This window comes from Neofelis nebulosa, chromosome 6, assembly GCF_028018385.1.
Source record: "Neofelis nebulosa isolate mNeoNeb1 chromosome 6, mNeoNeb1.pri, whole genome shotgun sequence".
NCBI classification, from domain to species: Eukaryota; Metazoa; Chordata; class Mammalia; order Carnivora; family Felidae; genus Neofelis; species Neofelis nebulosa.
This window is the reverse complement of record NC_080787.1, coordinates 89144264-89161435: the sequence shown is the minus strand read 5'-3', so window position 1 is coordinate 89161435 and position 17172 is coordinate 89144264. Positions and strand designations below refer to the sequence as shown.

The 17172-nt window shown below is 35.3% G+C and overlaps 1 long non-coding RNA gene across 1 annotated transcript in view; it reads left to right on the top strand.

Annotated features, from left to right (window-relative positions):
* The first annotated feature begins 1272 nt into the window (after positions 1-1272).
* Positions 1273-17172, top strand: part of LOC131513479 (uncharacterized) — a 39003-nt gene continuing 23103 nt past the window's right edge. Inside the window, exon 1 of the long non-coding RNA XR_009262602.1 lies at positions 1273-1344. This is a non-coding gene — a long non-coding RNA (uncharacterized LOC131513479). The remainder of the gene's footprint in view (positions 1345-17172) is intronic.

Here is a 17172-nt window from a genome sequence, read left to right as displayed (position 1 = left end):
GTTTGATGAGTTCTTTATAGATTTTGGATACTAACCCCCTATCATATATGCAATTTGCAAATATCTTCTCTCATTCCAAAGGTTGTCTTTTTATTTCATTGATTGTTTCCTACACTGTGCAGAAGCTTCTTGAAGAAGTCCTAATAGTTCATTTTTACTTTGCTTCCCTGGCCTCTGGAGACATGTCTAGTAAGAACTTGGTCCAGCCAATGTCAAAGAGGTTGCTGCCTCTGTTCTCCTCTAGAATTTAGATGGTTTCCTGTCTTACATTTAGGTCTTTCATCCATTTTGAATTTATTTTTGTGCATGGTGTAAGAAATGTGGTCCATTTTCATTCTTCTGCACGCTGCTGTCCAGTTTTCCCCACACCATTTGTTGAAGAGACTGTCTTTGTTTCCCATTGGATACTCTTTCCTGCTTTGTTGAGATTGGCTGACCATATAGTTATGGGTCCATTTCTGGGTTTTCTATTATGTTCCATTGATCTATGTGTCTGTTTTTGTGCCAGGACCATGTTATCCTGAAGACTACAGCTTTGTAATATAGCTTGAAGTCCAGAATTCTGATGCCTCCAGCTTTGCTTTTCTTTTTCAGGATTGTTTTGGCTATTCAGGATCATTTGTGGTTCCATACAAATTTTAGGATTGTTTGTGCTAGCTCTGTGAAAAATGCTGGTGGTATTTTGATAGGGGTTGCATTAAATGTATAGATTGCTTTGGGTAGTATTGACATTTCGACAATATTTGCTCTTCCAATCCATGAGCATCCCATGGGATGTCTTTCCATTTCCTTGTGTCATCTTCAAGTTCTTTCATAAGCGGTCTACAGTTTTCAGAGTACAGATCTTTTACCTCTTTTTATTCCTAGGTATCTTATGGTTTTCAGTGTAATGGCAAATGTGATTGATTCCTTGACTTCTCTTTCTGCTGCTTCATTATTGGTATATAGATATGCAACAGATTTCTTGTATCCTGTGACTTTGCTCAATTCGTGTTTCAGTTCTAGCAATTTTTTGGTGGAGTCTTTCCGATATTAAGGAGAGCACTTGTTGCGATGGACACTGGGTATTATATGTAAGTGGTAAATCACTAAATTCTACTCCTGAAACTAGAATTACACTATATGTTAACTGACTAGAATTTAAATAAAAACTTGAAACATTAAGTAGAATAAATTAAATAAGAATAAAGTTAATGAGGAAATCTATTAGGGAATTTAGAATAAATTTAGAAAAAAGAAGAATTAGAATTTAGAATTTAGAATAAAGAAGAAGAAATGTTTGGGCAGGTGAAACTAAAAACCCCAGGATGTTAGGAGTTTCAAGGCAGATGAGCATTGATGAAGGTAAGGGACTCAGCTTGTTTAGCCTATTTTGAGTAGATGATATTAGAAGTAGGAAAGTGAGTAGGAAAAGGAAACCTTGAATGGTTTGGACAATATTCAGATAACTTCATTTTTAGAGATGTTAATTCTGAAGAAACGATGACAGGCAAATTTTCCAACTGCATCCAAAAAGAGACATCATCAGTGTGGCTATCGGTAATCGGGCCATGTACAAAGAAGTGTGCCATCATGCAAAGGCCAAAAGCATCAATGTGCTAAGTGGATCACTATATTTACAGCTTGTGGTGAGATTCACAATACAATTATCCAACTATGAACATTTGTAAAATGAAAAGAATGGTACTTAAAAATCAAGTTTAACAGTTTCTTGGAGCCCTTTCCACAGGACATGGATGGTAATATTTTTCACCTAAAACAATGTGGTTTACTGAGAAATGAATAGATAACTTCTTTTTCCATGACCAAAATCGGAAAGTTAAAATGGACGAATCGATGGAAAAAAGTCTGGACAACAGAGTATTATACACTATACGTGAGGAGGACAAAGGGAGGGAAGGGAGGCCACCCAATATCCTGGGATAGGAAAGGCAGCAAAGGAAGCATCCCCATGTATACCTCCCAGTGCATGAGGCATACAGAAGAAATGAAAGAGACAAAGGAGAATGAGAAAATACAAACACAGTTATGAGGTTCTATGACAAGGGTAGCAAACCCTAGGGATGATGGAAATATCATGCTAGCACACTTGGTGAGGGAGTCGGCAGTCCCTCTTGAAATGAGGATGGAGGCCCTGTGAGACGATGATCAACTCATGTATCAACTGATGGTATCAATAAGGACTAAGCAACTTCAGAAAATGAAAGACCAAGAGCATGAGGACAGATAGTAAATGGAATAAAACAGTTGTAGCCTTGTAGTCTTGCAAGTTATTATCAACCCTTAAGAAGGATATTAATCGTAGACTCTAATATATAGTATACTGCTCTCTTGGAGATATTCATGATTCATTGTCTGTAATTTAATGATTTATTAAATGTAGTCATTTTTTTAAATTTAATAAGAATTCCTCTTTCAGTTATTCCCAAATAAAAGGTGCAGGGCCCTGTATTTTCTAGTGACTGCTATATCCCCAGCACCTAGCACAAATTCAGACTATAGGGAACAATAAATATTTTTGAAGTAATAAATGAGTAGGTGAGTAAGTGACTAAACTCAGTCCCAAATTTACTGTGGCACAGAAGTCATGTAAGAGAACTTCTTGGATTCAAGTAGACTCTAATGAACATCTTGTCTTCACAATAGAGTCAAAGTAGGAGATAAACCATCCCACCTCAGCTTCTACCAACATGGTAAAAGTCTGTCTCTGACAGTTACAGATTCAAGTACAATTCTCTCTTAAAATGTTTGCTGCTGAAGAGAGAAGTAGGACAGTGATTTAAAATGGTAGTAGTTTGGAGATATGTTTTGAAAAATCATCATTCAACATTGTCCTATGTACCTGGTGAAATGTAAAACTCTGCAACACATTAAAATGCTTTCAATGTGTACTCTCAATAGGTACTAAATAATTTAATTTAAAATAATTAAACATGTTAATACACGTATAGGTTTATAACCAGTGTTAGAAACCATTGCCCCTATCCTCCTCACAAGGTACATTTTCTGTGAGCAGAAAAATAATTATTTGCTATTATGTAGCATGTAAGATTTAACTAACTCTACTACACTGTCTAAAAGATACTAGATGAATAGTGACCACATACATTTCAGTGATGGTGTATGGTAATAAACTGATATTACTTTCACATCAATCATTTTGTCTCTTCTAACATATTTTTCTAAAGCCCTGTATTTTCTTTTTCTCAACTACATGCCCAAAATACAGTCCTTAATATTAATAGACACTTATTTTTTTATTGAATATTCTATAAGGGCTCTTAATGTACTAGAGTTTTTGGCTCTCCATTTTGGTTCTTTATACTTAAGCCAGCTGTACAAGGTTCCATTTTTGTACATACAACTACTTTTAGCACAGTAGACTGCCAAATTTCACGGACTTTTTTTTTTTCATGCTGCCTGTGCTATATTTATTATTCTCCTCAGAGTTTTCAAATTTAACAAATTCACAGATGCTTTCTCTGTCTAGGCTCATTTATGTAGATTTTTTAACAGTAAATATGTCTACTGACCCACTCAACACTTCTCTTCTTGCAGCTCTGGTAAATTCTTGGTGTTTTAATCATCCCTTCTCCTCAGAAACTTGCCTTAGTATAATCATTTCATTATGTGATGTTTGAAAACTGTTCTTAACCATGATAGCATGGAGGTTAATAGGACTTAGAATATTGTTTGCACAGAATTTTATGATCTCCACACACCCATTTGTTTTTTATTAAAAGACATTTTAACCCCACCCCACCCCCATTGAGGAGAGATCAATACAACTTTATGTTTTATGTTCAAGAGTTCTTGGCAGGACACCTCATTGATTTCAGAGACAAATTTGAACATATTCTTGATGATGCTGGAAACTAATATCTTAGCAGTGAAATCTTTTTTTTTTTTTTTTTGACCATGTCCAACGAAATTTCCAGAAAATTTAGTTATTATGTAACAAGAAGAAATAAGCTATATTTTCCTTTGGTAAATTTCATATTCTCCTCCCTACATATCCTAGGCATTTAAATTGTAAGGAAAAAATATAATTAGAAAAAAACTGTTAACTATTCTCTTAAAGTATAGAGATAAGAATGACCTTTAATCTTATTAGTAGCTTGAGTTTAATATGATGATCTAATATCTTTGTTTTAATTCTAAAATTATAGCTTTCCACATCTTTCTGTTGACCTGATGCTTAGGACATTAGAGAATGCCTGTATAATTGAAATATTAGCATTTTTAATGATACTGGATTTGAAAGACTTTATTCTTAGGATCAGTGAGTCACATGGTAAATTCCATTTTAGTTGTTCATGATGATGACACCATTTCTTTATACTACAATTTCCATGTGTGCATGAATGATGTTATTTGATCTGTGTTAAAAAATAAACACTCATTAAATCTCTTGTCAATCTCTAGTCTAGCACAGTTAATTCCACTCAGTTGTTACTGTTGACGATAATAAATTGAGAGAACGAATTAGCCACAGCATTTCTGATGCAAATTTTGCATTTGGTTAAAAACGATAAATGTTGAGGATCTAAGTGATACTGAGATTATCAATTTCCCTGCATTTGATGAAAGTCTGTTTTGTTTATTTTCTCATGGACTTATATTACAATGTTCTGCCTATCATAACTGATGCTTCTGTAACAGCCACTTTTTTAAAGATCTTCATTCTTTTATATACCTAATCGAGAAGTTATCCTGAGATTTAATGACTCTTAATAGACATAATAGACACTTAACTAATGTTATCTCTTTTGCTCTTCTGTTAGCACCCAGAAATTAAACCTACAATACCAATCAGAACTGAAATCTCAGACTGAGAATAGACTGATGAAAAAAAAAATCTGTAATTATAGCTCCAAGAGAAATTACTGGGATAAAGTTAAACACTGTTTGTCCATGGCTCTCAAAATGCAAATTTTGGTATGAATTTCTATTTTAATAATATATAAGGACATTTCAGTTAACTTCCAAAGAAAATTAAAATGTTGTCAATAATTTCATATATTCTGTTTTCCTTTTATGCCATTGGAGTCCATTTTTCAATACTTGGTAGGCATATTTTTTAATGTATTACTATTACAGAGTGAAATCCCATTTGACATACCAGAAATTATGAACCTGCTTTAGTCTAAGGATAATTGTGTTAATTTTTCCCTTAGATTAATTTCTATAAATGGCTTTCCTTCTTTCAAATGGACATTGGATTCTCATAAAACTAAATTATTTTGTGGATTTTAAAATATCATATTTAAAGTATGCAGAATCCATTGGAACAATAGACAAATTCTCTAAAGTTATTCTCTTTAGGGATCGTATTTTTCATAAACATTCTTTTAATAGATATCAGACTGAAATTCAATCTAGAACATATGAACTGAAAACATAGAAGAAATATAGCTAGTTAGTATTTAAAGAGAAGATTAATGGGGAGGAAAAAAGGTATGCCCCTGGCCAAATGAAACAGTGAAATTGTTTTATTTTAAACTCATAGATGAATGATTCATATAAAATACTGCACATGTAAAAATAAAGAATTTTAGAAGAGTTATCAAACAATAATTTAAGCATAATATGTTGTCATACTTGGCAATATGGAAAATAAAGTAGACTATACTTGCCCTAAAAATATTCAACCAGACCATACTAAAAATGATCAACGTAGCCATAATACTGATTAAAAAGGATGGTTTTATTTTGTATGCTTCGTTAAAAGTAAAACTATGGAGAGAATATAGAGGCTTAAGAGCAACCAAGTTAAAAACTAGAATTGTTCATCTGTAAACTGACCAGAACTTTACCAGAATACCTGGTAAAAGAATAGTAAGAGACAGATCTAAATAACACTAAACAATCAGAATAGTATTTAGTTTAGAATTGGACATCTTAGCTATATACTAATGATGGCAATATGGCAAAACTGATTTCACAGCCACAGAATTTTATTGACAGCACAAAACACATAAATCTCTAATTGGATTATTTAATAATATGCATTATCATTTAAATATATTTTTACACATTAAAAAATATTCTACATTTAATGTAATCCCTACCAAATACCACCGGCATTCTTCACAGAACTAGAAAAAATAATCCTAAAACTTGTATGGAACCACAATAGACCCCAAATAGCCAAAGCAACCTTAAAAAAGAAAAGAAGGCATCACAATTCCAGACTTCAAGTTATATTAAAAGCTGTACTAATTAAAACAGTATGGTACTGGCACAAAATAGACATGTAGGTCAATAGAACCGAATAGAAAACCCAGAAATGAACTCACAGCTATTATGGTCAATTAATCTTCAACAAAGCAGTAAAGAATATCCAATGGGCTAAAGAAAGTCTCTTCAGCAAATGGTTTTGGGAACACTGGACAGCAACATGCAGAGGAATAAAAGTGGACCACCTTCTTACACTGTATACAAACATAAATTCAAAATGGATGACAGACCTAAGTGTGAGACCAGAAACCATAAAAGTTCTAGAAAAGCACACAGACAGTAACTTCTTTGACATCAGTCATAGCAATTTCTTTCCAGATATGTAACCTAAAGCAAGGGAAACAAAAGAAAAAATAAACTATTGGGACTACAGTAAAATAAAAATTTTCTGCACAGTGAAGGAAATGATCAACAAAACTAAAAGACAACCTATGGATTAAGAGAAGATATTTGCAAAGGACATGTCTGGTAAGGGGTTAGTATCTAAAATATATAAAGAACTTATGAAAGTCAACCACCAAAAAATAAGTAATCTGATCAAAAATAGGCAGAAGATAGGAATAGACATTTTTCCAAAGAAGACATACAAATGACCAACAGACCCATGAAAAGATGCTGAACATCACTCATCATCAGGGAAATGTAAATAAAAAAGACAATGATATATCACCTCACACCTGTCAGAATGGCTAAAATCAACAATACAAGAAACAGGTGTTGGGGAGGATGTGGAGAAAGGGAACCCTCTTGCAATATTGATGAGACTGAGAACCGGTAAAGCCACTCTGGCAAACAGTATGAAGTTTCCTCAAAAAGTTAAAAATAGAACTACCCCAGGATCCAGTAATTACACTAGTAGGTATTTACCCAAAAAATACAAAAATACTAATTCAAAGGAAAATATGATCTCCCAATGTTTATAGCAGCATTATCTACAATAGCTAAATTATGGAAACATCTCAAGTGTCCATCAACTGATGACTAGATAAGGAAGAGGTGATATATGTATCTGATGGAATATTATTCAGCCATAAAAAAAGAATGAAATCTTGCCATTTGCAACAACACGGATGGAGTAAGAGAGTATTATGCTAAGTGAAATAAGTCAGTCAGAGAAAGACAAATACGATAGGATTTCACCCAGATGTATACTTTAAGAAACAAAACAAATGAGCAAAGGGCAAGAAAAGAGAGAGAGGGCAAACCAAGAAACAGACTCTTAACTATAGAGAACAAACTGATGGTTACCTGAATGGAGGTGGGTGAGGGGATGGGTTAAAGAGGTGATGGGGATTAATGGGTGCACTTGTGATGAGCACTGGGTGTTGTATGGAGGTGTTAAATCACTATATTGTACATCTAAAATTAATATTATATTGTATGTTCACTAACTGCAATTTAAATAAAAACTTTAAAAAGTAGTTATTCTAATTGATATAATTCACAATTACATCAGAATCTCAAAACAATTCACTGTTTACTTACAGCTTCTGAAGAACTTAGAACAGTACCTAGTATACAACAAGCTATACATGTTTTATTAATGCTATATATTATGTTGTATTATATAAATATTTATAACCACTCTATATATTATTGCTATTCATTCTCAAAGACGTTTTAAAATTTATATAACCCTTAAATGGTAGCTGTAGATATGAAATCAACTGCTCTTACTAGGGAAAATTTAAAAATCAATGCCTTCAGTTAAAATTCAGAGGGTTATAAAAGTGAATAGAGAGTTCAGTTTTATATAATACATATACAGAGTGCCTAATCTACATATAATTTATACAAATGTTTCCACAGTTGGAGACTTTACTCCTGAGAAGTTTTAAAGGATATTCTGTGTAGGCAGGAAACATTTACCATGATTCCAAATGTTTTCGAGAAGCTTTTTTTTTTTTTTTTAATGTTACTCACAGGGGTGGGTTGGGACTAGTCTGACCTCCATTGCCCACAGAGTCCCATGTCTTTGGCAGAATTCTCAATGATAGAAGGGGATGACTTGGTTTCTTTCCAAAGAGCACTAAATGAATAGGCTGCTTTCCTTCTGATTTTACAGATGATAAGTCCTTTAGAATGTCCTTAACAATTGGGCTTCTTTGGAAATAAGTGAATTTCAGAATTTAGCATCTTCTAACACTAGCTGAGGCCTCCTGTGCTCTTACACAAGAGAACAGACCCCTCAAGAGTGACACAGCTCCTTTCCCAGCTACAAATGGTGCCATAGAAACCAGAACAGCTTTGAGAATATAACCACTGGATTGCTGTGTTTAGATTAGTGGCAGTATTAACCATCAATCCTATTTAATCTTTGGACTGTCCTCAGTGATTGGTGGAAATTATAAAGCATGTGCTGGAATGCTTCTGTTTCAGTGTTGGGGGCATAGGGACCCTAGCATGAGAGCCTGATCAGGAACATTCAGGACAATTAGGCCATCTAAAAGCATAAAATATCATGAAGACTTCGGTTTTTCCATTTCATTTTCTTTTAAAATGGAATTTATTTTCATCTGGTCCATTATTTAAAAAGTCTAATGACTTAGCGGATATATATTTTTAATGTTTTATTTACTTTTGAGAGAGAGTGTGTGAGCAGGATAGGGGCAGAGAGGAAGACAGAAGATCCAAAGCAAGTTCTGTGCTGACAGCAGCAAGACCAATGTGGGGCTTGAATTTGCAGACCGTGAGATCATGACCTGAGCTGAAGTTGGACACTCAACTGACTGAACCACCCAGGTGCCCGTGACTTAGCTGATGTTTTTTAATAAAAAATAAACTTTACCATATTTATAAGATAATTGAGCTTCAACAAATTATTTTTATTTCTGAATGTCTGTTTTCCCCTTCGTAAAATAGTGATATTAATAATAACAATACCTGCCCCCATAGAATTGTTGAAGGAATTAAATGAGGTAATACACAGAACAGTACATTTTCTGAAACACAATATATTCTCCATAAGTGCAATAATGATGATCAGCAATTTTTCTCAAAGAGCATTTACTAGTAATAGTAAAACAATAATTTACATGTATCAAATGCTGACAATACACCAGACACTTTTCCAAGTATCTTGTAAGATTATTAAATTTCATTTTTTTAATTCATTCAACCTACTTATCGAGTGCCTAATTCGTGCAGGTTATGTTCTTAGTGCCATATAAACAGACAAAAACACACCCTACAGTGATATTTTTACTCTACAGGACTGAAAAGAACCTTAACAAATACTTGGACTTTTAATGTATTAATGACATGGAGAAGCCGAAAGCAGGGTCGATGGAAGGTTTATCGGAATTTCTGTCACGGAGGGCAGTCTAGAGAGGCTGTCTCTGAGAAAGTGGTATTTATGGAAAGACTTGGAGGAAATGAGGAGTAAACACAGGGATGCTGAGGAGGAATGCTCCTGGCAAAGGGGGCGGAGCGTTCAAATCCCTGAAGAAGGAGTAGCCTCGGCATGCTTGGTGAAGCTCCAGGGAGGCCAAGGTGGCTGGCCTTGCAGGGTCAAGATGGAAGCAAGGGAGGATGCTACCCAGAATCTCAGAGGGGGGCTTGGCCCTGCGGGCACCCTGACTTCATACTCAGTCTCACGAACTGTGAGACAATGAATTTCTATTTTTGTCAGCCATTCATTCTGTGGCACTGTTACAGCCGTCCTGGGGAGCTGACACACTCCGTGCTCCGTGTTCTGACTTCCGAGAGAAATACAGAAGGGTAAACTATACTACTCCAATACTTTCAGAGTGCCCTCTTTACAATAAGAAAGCAGATTTCTTCTCTTAAGCAAAGGTGTGGACAACAAAGCATATCTTGAGTGACGTGATGAATTATCAAATGTAACTATAGCAGCTAAGGCTTGAGTGTTTAAGTTTTTGTTTTTTTGTTTTTTGTGGGTTTTTTTGGCTGACATCTATTGAGTTTACTGCACAACACACACCATGCTATGTTCATTAGCCTGTACTGCTGTCAGAGCAATTCTATGAGTTAAGGGACATTTATAGCTCTCCATTTTTTCAAAGGAGAGGTAGAGTGACTTTGGAAGTTTGGTGGCAGTTTGAACCTAGACCATCTGACCTCTCACTGCTGTGCATAACCTATGCTCCCTGCTGCATTCTGTCTCAGAACCACTACTGCATTGGCTACATTTTTAAAAAGACAAGGCGGTTTCTTTAGTTATTAATTTAAAACTTCCGTCACCTTGTTTTCCTGAGCCTTTTGTTTGTTTGCTACTGGTCTTTAATTTCTTTGCCTGTAGTTTGCTTTCAGTTCCATCAGCTACTTTGATGTCTGTTTAATATTGAATTAGCATTCCAGCAATCTCTCTGCCAGCACTAAATTGGCTCATTTTCTCTTCAACAGTTCGGTGCACTGACCATGCACAGCAGCCTCTGTGATTTGCTAAATTGAGTCACTTGTGCTGTTATTTATGCTTACTATGAACTATTATTTACATGGCAAGCTGTAATCTTGATTTATAATGATAACATTAATTGACTGCATTTGACTGTGCACCTTAACTCTACATAATTTGCCTATAAATTTTCAGAATTTTGTGTTGTTTAGCATGGGAGGCTCATGACCATTTTTGCAAGGCTGCCCTATCGAAGTTGTTCTCGCTAATTGGCTGGAGGTGGTGTAGAGCTTAACCTTAGAGAAAGGTTTACGGTTTTCTGCCAGAACAAAATTCCCCTTTATCCCACCTTAGCAATGTTTTCCTCTCCTACTGCTTTCTAAATCACAAGGCCATGAGACCACTGGTTTCCACCTGTGACCAGATAAATTCACCATTCAGTCACAAACATGAATTCCCATGAAAATCCAACTGAAGCTAATAGAAAAGGCAGAGATCAGTAGGAAGTTACAATGGCTTTTCCATTAAGCTCTCTGCATCTGTTGGTTTTAATAACTGGCATTACCTACTTTAGTCTCCACACCAGTGTTCTGCACCTAGGCTTTGTGTCAGAACCACCTGTGGAATTTTTTAAATGGTACGTGGGGTGAAAAACTTTTTATTTCATTGTCTTTCTCAGGGGGTGGAGGGGGCAGGGAAGGATGCTGGCAAATCTGTTTGTAAATCACAGCACATCTAATGCACCGCCCAATTGAGAAGTTTCTCTCTCCACAGTCAGAAGGTAAATGAGGAACAGGATGCGAAAATACACTTTCAGAGCCCCACTCCATTCTGGGAAACTGGTGAACAGACCATATTTAGAGAGGTTCCAAGTCTGGTTTGAATCACTTTGGGTCACTTATCCTTTCTCACTCTGCCGTTTCCGTAAGACAAACCTTTGTGTTTAACCTCAAATGACTTAGTAAAATAGCTCAGGGAGGAAAGGGAACCAATAATGCTGAAGGCAAAATGAGAAGCCCCACAGTTTCATGAAGTCAATGGTTCACCTATAGAGTTAATTGGGAACTACCTCACTTTCTTCACCAACTGCCTCTCTGGGCCCTCCCAAAGGCCTGGTCACCACAGGGCAATTTCTCTTCTTTGTCCTAATCTGGAGATGGCAATAAATAGGTACTGTTATGCTTTCAAGATAAACTGCATTCCACTTAAAATATTTAATATCCCCAGTAATACTTCACACACATTGTAGATCAATTCATTTGTCTATTATCTGGTTTTGAACAGAAGATAAAATAATCACTTTATAGAGTAAAAATAAACAAAATGCAAGTCTATCTAATGTTACAATTATTCCAATTTGATGACCTGCCCCCTGTGCAGCTTTACGCATTGATAATGCGTGGTGCTTTGCTATGAGTGACAGAGCCCTGGTATCTAAAAAGCAGAACTGTTAGCAAATTAATGGATTGGAAGATTCAAGGAAGTAAATATGATAATTCTCCCCAAATTCATATAGGTTTGAAGCAATTTCTGTCAAGATCAGAACATAGATTTTGGTAGACATAAAGACGTTTATTATTATTTTTACATGCAAGGGCATGGGACCTCGAAAAAGAAGAATAGGGGCACCTGGATGGCTCAGTTAGTCAAGTGTCCAACTCCTGATTTTGGCTTAGGTCATGATCCCAGGGTCATGGGTTCAAGCTCTTCATCGGGCTCCGTGCTGAGCGTGGAGCCTGCATGAGATTCTCTTGTCTCTGTCTCTGCCCCTGCCCTGCTCTCTCTCTTTCTCTAAAATAAAGTTAATTTAAAAAATAAAATACACATAAAAAGTAAAGTGGAAGGAATCACTCCACCCAATTTTAATATTTACTATATAGTAAGCATAATTAAGACACTGGTATTACTGGCAGAATAGATATATAGAATTTGTCTGATTTAATTTTTCTATCTACAACCAAGGAAAGAATATCCTGTTCTTTGAATAGCTTCGTTTTGGCATTTGTGACCAGCATCGTTTAGGAGTGATGCATGGACAAAAATGTTCAGCCATTAGGACCTATTATATCATTCAGTAAACTTCCTTTTTCTTTTTTAAATTTTTTTAAGTTTATTTATTGACTTTGAAAGAATGAGCAAGCTGAGGAGGGGCAGAGTGAAGGAGAGAGAGAGTCCCAAGCAGGTTCCACACTGCCAGAGTGAAGCCATATGCAGGGTTCAAACCCACAAGAACATGACCTGAGCCAAAATCAAGAGTCAGAGGTTTAATGGACTGAACCACCCAGGCACCCCAGTAACCTTTCTTTTTCTTTCAGCATTTTAAATATTCAAGTGATTGTTTCAATATGACAGTACTTTTGTACCTATATGTAATTGTTACTAATTGTTATTCTTTGATGATGTACATATAATTGTAACAAATTACAGAAATATACTTTTTTAAATTTAATTTTAGGGGCGCCTGGGAGGCTCAGTGGGTTGAGTGCTCAACTTTGGCTCAGGTCGTGATCTCACTGTTCGTAGGTTCAAACCCCACGTTGGTCTCTGTGCTGACAGCTCAGAGCCTAGAGCCTGCTTCAGAAAATGTGTCTCCCTCTCTCTCTGCCCCTCCCCCACTCATGCTCGCTTGCTCTCTCAAAAATAAATAAACATTAAAAAACATTTTTAATAATAATAAAATTTGAAGACAAAATTTGAAACTCATTGGCCATATTTAATTTGAAATTATAATGGGGAATGTGGAAAATTCTATTACACGAAGCCACAAATGTAATTTTATAAATTTCTCCCTTGGTAAAATTTGCCAATATATATTTCAGTTAATAAAATCCTAAATTGAGGGCGCCTGGGTAGCTCAGCTGTTAAGCATGTGACTTTGGCTCAGGTCATGATCTCATGGTTCGTGAGTTTGAGTACCACATCAGGTGAGCTAGTCCCTTGCTTTAGGTGAGCCCCACTTCCCACTTGTCTCTCTCTCTCTCTCTCTACCCCTCCCGAGATTCCTTCTTTCTTTCTCTCTCTCTCTGCCCATGCTCACTTGCACTCTAAATAAATAAATAAATAAATAAATAAATAAATAAATAAATAAATTCCTAGATTGACAAGTTTCAAATGTTTATCTTGCCCCATTCTCTCCACTCCAAAAAGAGATGAGACCGCTTATCTTAGGTCAAAATAATCTGTGAATTTAACCAAGTATGATCACCTCTCCATCCTGTATTTTTTCTATTTTGCTTAACTGCTACAAGTTAGATTTTGGATAAAAGAACAATTCTGATCCTGTTTTTTAACCTTCGTTTTTGAAATTGTGAGATATGGTCACTTTGCAAGCCAACTGCATGGAAAAGTTTCTTCAGTGCAGATTTCCAGGACCCACTTCAGACCTACTGAATCCAAATCTCTGCACGTCGGCCCCAAATCTGTGTTTTTAAAAGTTCTCCATATGATTCTTAACCTGCCATAAATTTTTAGTCTTACTCCACAGAATGTTTTTCTCTAGACTCCAAAATATTTTCTTCTCTGTAGACTCTATAGCACATATTAGTAAAATTATGCATCCTAAAACCACTTTGACAATCACTATTGTTATTTCCTTTCCTTTGTTGAAACAGTGGTTCATTTGTAACACCCACATGCATTTATTTTGACAAAAATCATACCATGAACATGAGATGAATTAGACATGATTTCATCTGCAAATGCCCATTTGCTTTTATTATTCATTTGTATTAATTCAATCCAGACCAACCTATTTTCCTAAAATAACATGAGAAGCATTAAACCCAGAGAAAGCAGTGAAAGAACTGAGATTATTTTGCTTGAAGCCTAGTCTGCTATAAAGCAGGCACAATGTATCTATGTTAGGAGATCCACGTTCTACTCCTTTCTCACCAAGCATTTTCATTTTCCCCTGTGATCTTCAGTTTTTGTGCAGATTTATTATTATACAGATACTTAACAGAGGAAGTAGAATTCTTAGAAGCATAAGGCTTTCATGGCCACTCCATACATTGTGCCTTGTGCGCGCGTGCACACACACTTAAATACAGGCTCAACAATAACCCATTAGTCTCCAACTTTAAAGGACAGGATATCAACAAATTGGTGTGAAACTGCGGCAGAAGATTTTCATAGCTATGCTCTGAAATGGTGTAGCAATAGGCAGGATTATTTTACAATTGGATTAAAAAATTTATTATTTAAAGATCAGTGACCCTGCCCTCCCAGATACTATGCCACCTCCTGTTACCACAGACTCAGTCCTTCCACAATTGGTCATGATCTTGATGCCTCTTTTTAAACTTGTTTCTTTCAATATTTACTTCTCCACTCTGCGTTTTCAGTGTTTCCCTCCATTAAAATCATTCCTGCATTCAAATATGCCCTGCTATACTTCTATATTAAATAATAATAATAATAATAATAATAATAATAATAATAAGTAAAAACCCCTCTCTGACAAACCTTACATCTAACATATAAAACCCTTCTGGTTTTCTTCATGTAAGTTTCTCAAAAAAGCCATTTAGGATGACTGTTTTCATTTAATCCAATTTCCTTTCACTCCAAAATGTACTCCAATCTGGCTTCTACTCAAATTGCTACAAGAAAACTGCTCCCTCATCAGTCCTTAATGGCTAATGGATTTAAATGACCCCACATTTTAATCTCTAGCTATGAACCTGCTAACAAGATGCAAATTTATGTATGCACCTACCCAACTGACACATTCACCAGAACGCTTCCCGATGATAAACTTTTATGTTCCAAAATTTACTTTTTGCTCTTTTCGATCAGATTTTGCTTAATTTCTTGCTTTGTTTTTTCTTGTTTTTTTTTAAATGGCACCTCCATGATGCAGATACTCAAAATAGATATTTTTAAATCGTTCTTGTCACTTCTCTCATTCTCTGCTCTTGCTCAGTCTGTTCTCAATCTCTGTAATTCTTGACTTGTAGTTGTTTGCATTTCTATTGGCATCACTAACTCATGACACTATCATTTTTTACTACAATAGACTCCTGTTTTGTGTGCTTGCTTTATTCTTGCCCTCAAATATGTCATTATTCATAAATTTCAAAATGCTATTTTGCAACTGGACACTTAATCATGTTATCACCCTACTAAAAACAAAATTCAATGGCATTCAATGAGTTATTCCAGGAAGTAAAACTGACCCTATAGGATCTTGGTTTGAATACCTCCCCAACTTCATCTCTAGACATTTTCTCCTTAACTCACTGTGTCAGTAACACTGTCCTCCTTCCAATTCCTTGAATTTACTGACTTCCTACACCAGGCATTCGCACATGCTATCAATTCTATGAAATGTCCTTCACTTGTCTACAATTTCGTCAAAGTCCAGATCTTAATTTAAATTCCATGTCCTCAGACTCTGCCTTAATTCCCTTAAACTTATAAAATGTGCTTCTTTGGGATAGGTGATTTTTCAAAAAAAAAATGTGCTCTTGTATTCATTTCTTTATTTTCAGTTTGTGTTTCCTACTAAAGTGTAAGTTTCATGAGAGCATACCTTGTATTTTTTTAACACGTATACCTGACACTTGTCATAGAACGTGGAAATATAAGGTATTCAATAATTATTTGTTGAATAAATGGATTAAATGATAAACAACTGTGATAAACTTTACTTCTTTCTTTCAAGATCTCAAACTAGCATATGATGATGCATCTATGACATGTGTTACATGATATAAAGCCAAATAATATACAACATTTAGGGATTCTGAATTTGTTTTAGCAAATTAATGTAACCTCATTATAAATTGCTTGGAGCTATCCATTTACAAAATAATGCTACAAATGTGTAAAATGAAAGCATTGAAAAATGATTCCAATTTTAGAAAAGAACATTTTGAATGAGAACATTAACATTTGCAAAAACATTTATTTTCAATTTTTAGCAAGATGACTAAATGGCAATATGTGCTTCTGCTTTCTGCACGAAGGTGTAGTTGGTTGATTTTACGTATATGCTGGAGTATATTACATACTAAAACAACATGTTGAATCCAATTGCTCTCATTTCTCAATTTCAGCCCAGGATATGTTGTAATAGAGTCACGATCTGCTTAATGACACTATGACTTCTGCTTAATATGAGTTATAAATTTTCATTCTGGCATCTGTGTAAGGTGGTGCACCCTACCTGGTAAGTGACAATTCTCTAAGGACAAAATGATTAAAAGGATTTTTCAAGGTGCCAAGTTCAAGGGTTGGCTTTCACGGGCATCTGATTCCAATTCACATACTCCGGTCCACTAAGCCATTCTGCCTTTTCTTATAAGGATCACTGAAACCATATATACTTAAGTCCTGAACTCAAGTGAAACGTCGTAAGGACTTTTCTGGGCTTTATACGTTAACCTTTTTATGTTTTCAAGCTTAAATTATCAACCTTGGTTTTCTCTGTCAAAAGAGGCCAAGTGAGTACTTGTGAAGCTTTACAATTTTTTTTTTTTTGGTAGATAACAAGAAGCCCAGTGGCAGGGAGCATTTTGGAGATTTTTTATTAGGTCTTTGTTATTCAAACAAGCCCTCTACTAAATAGAAAT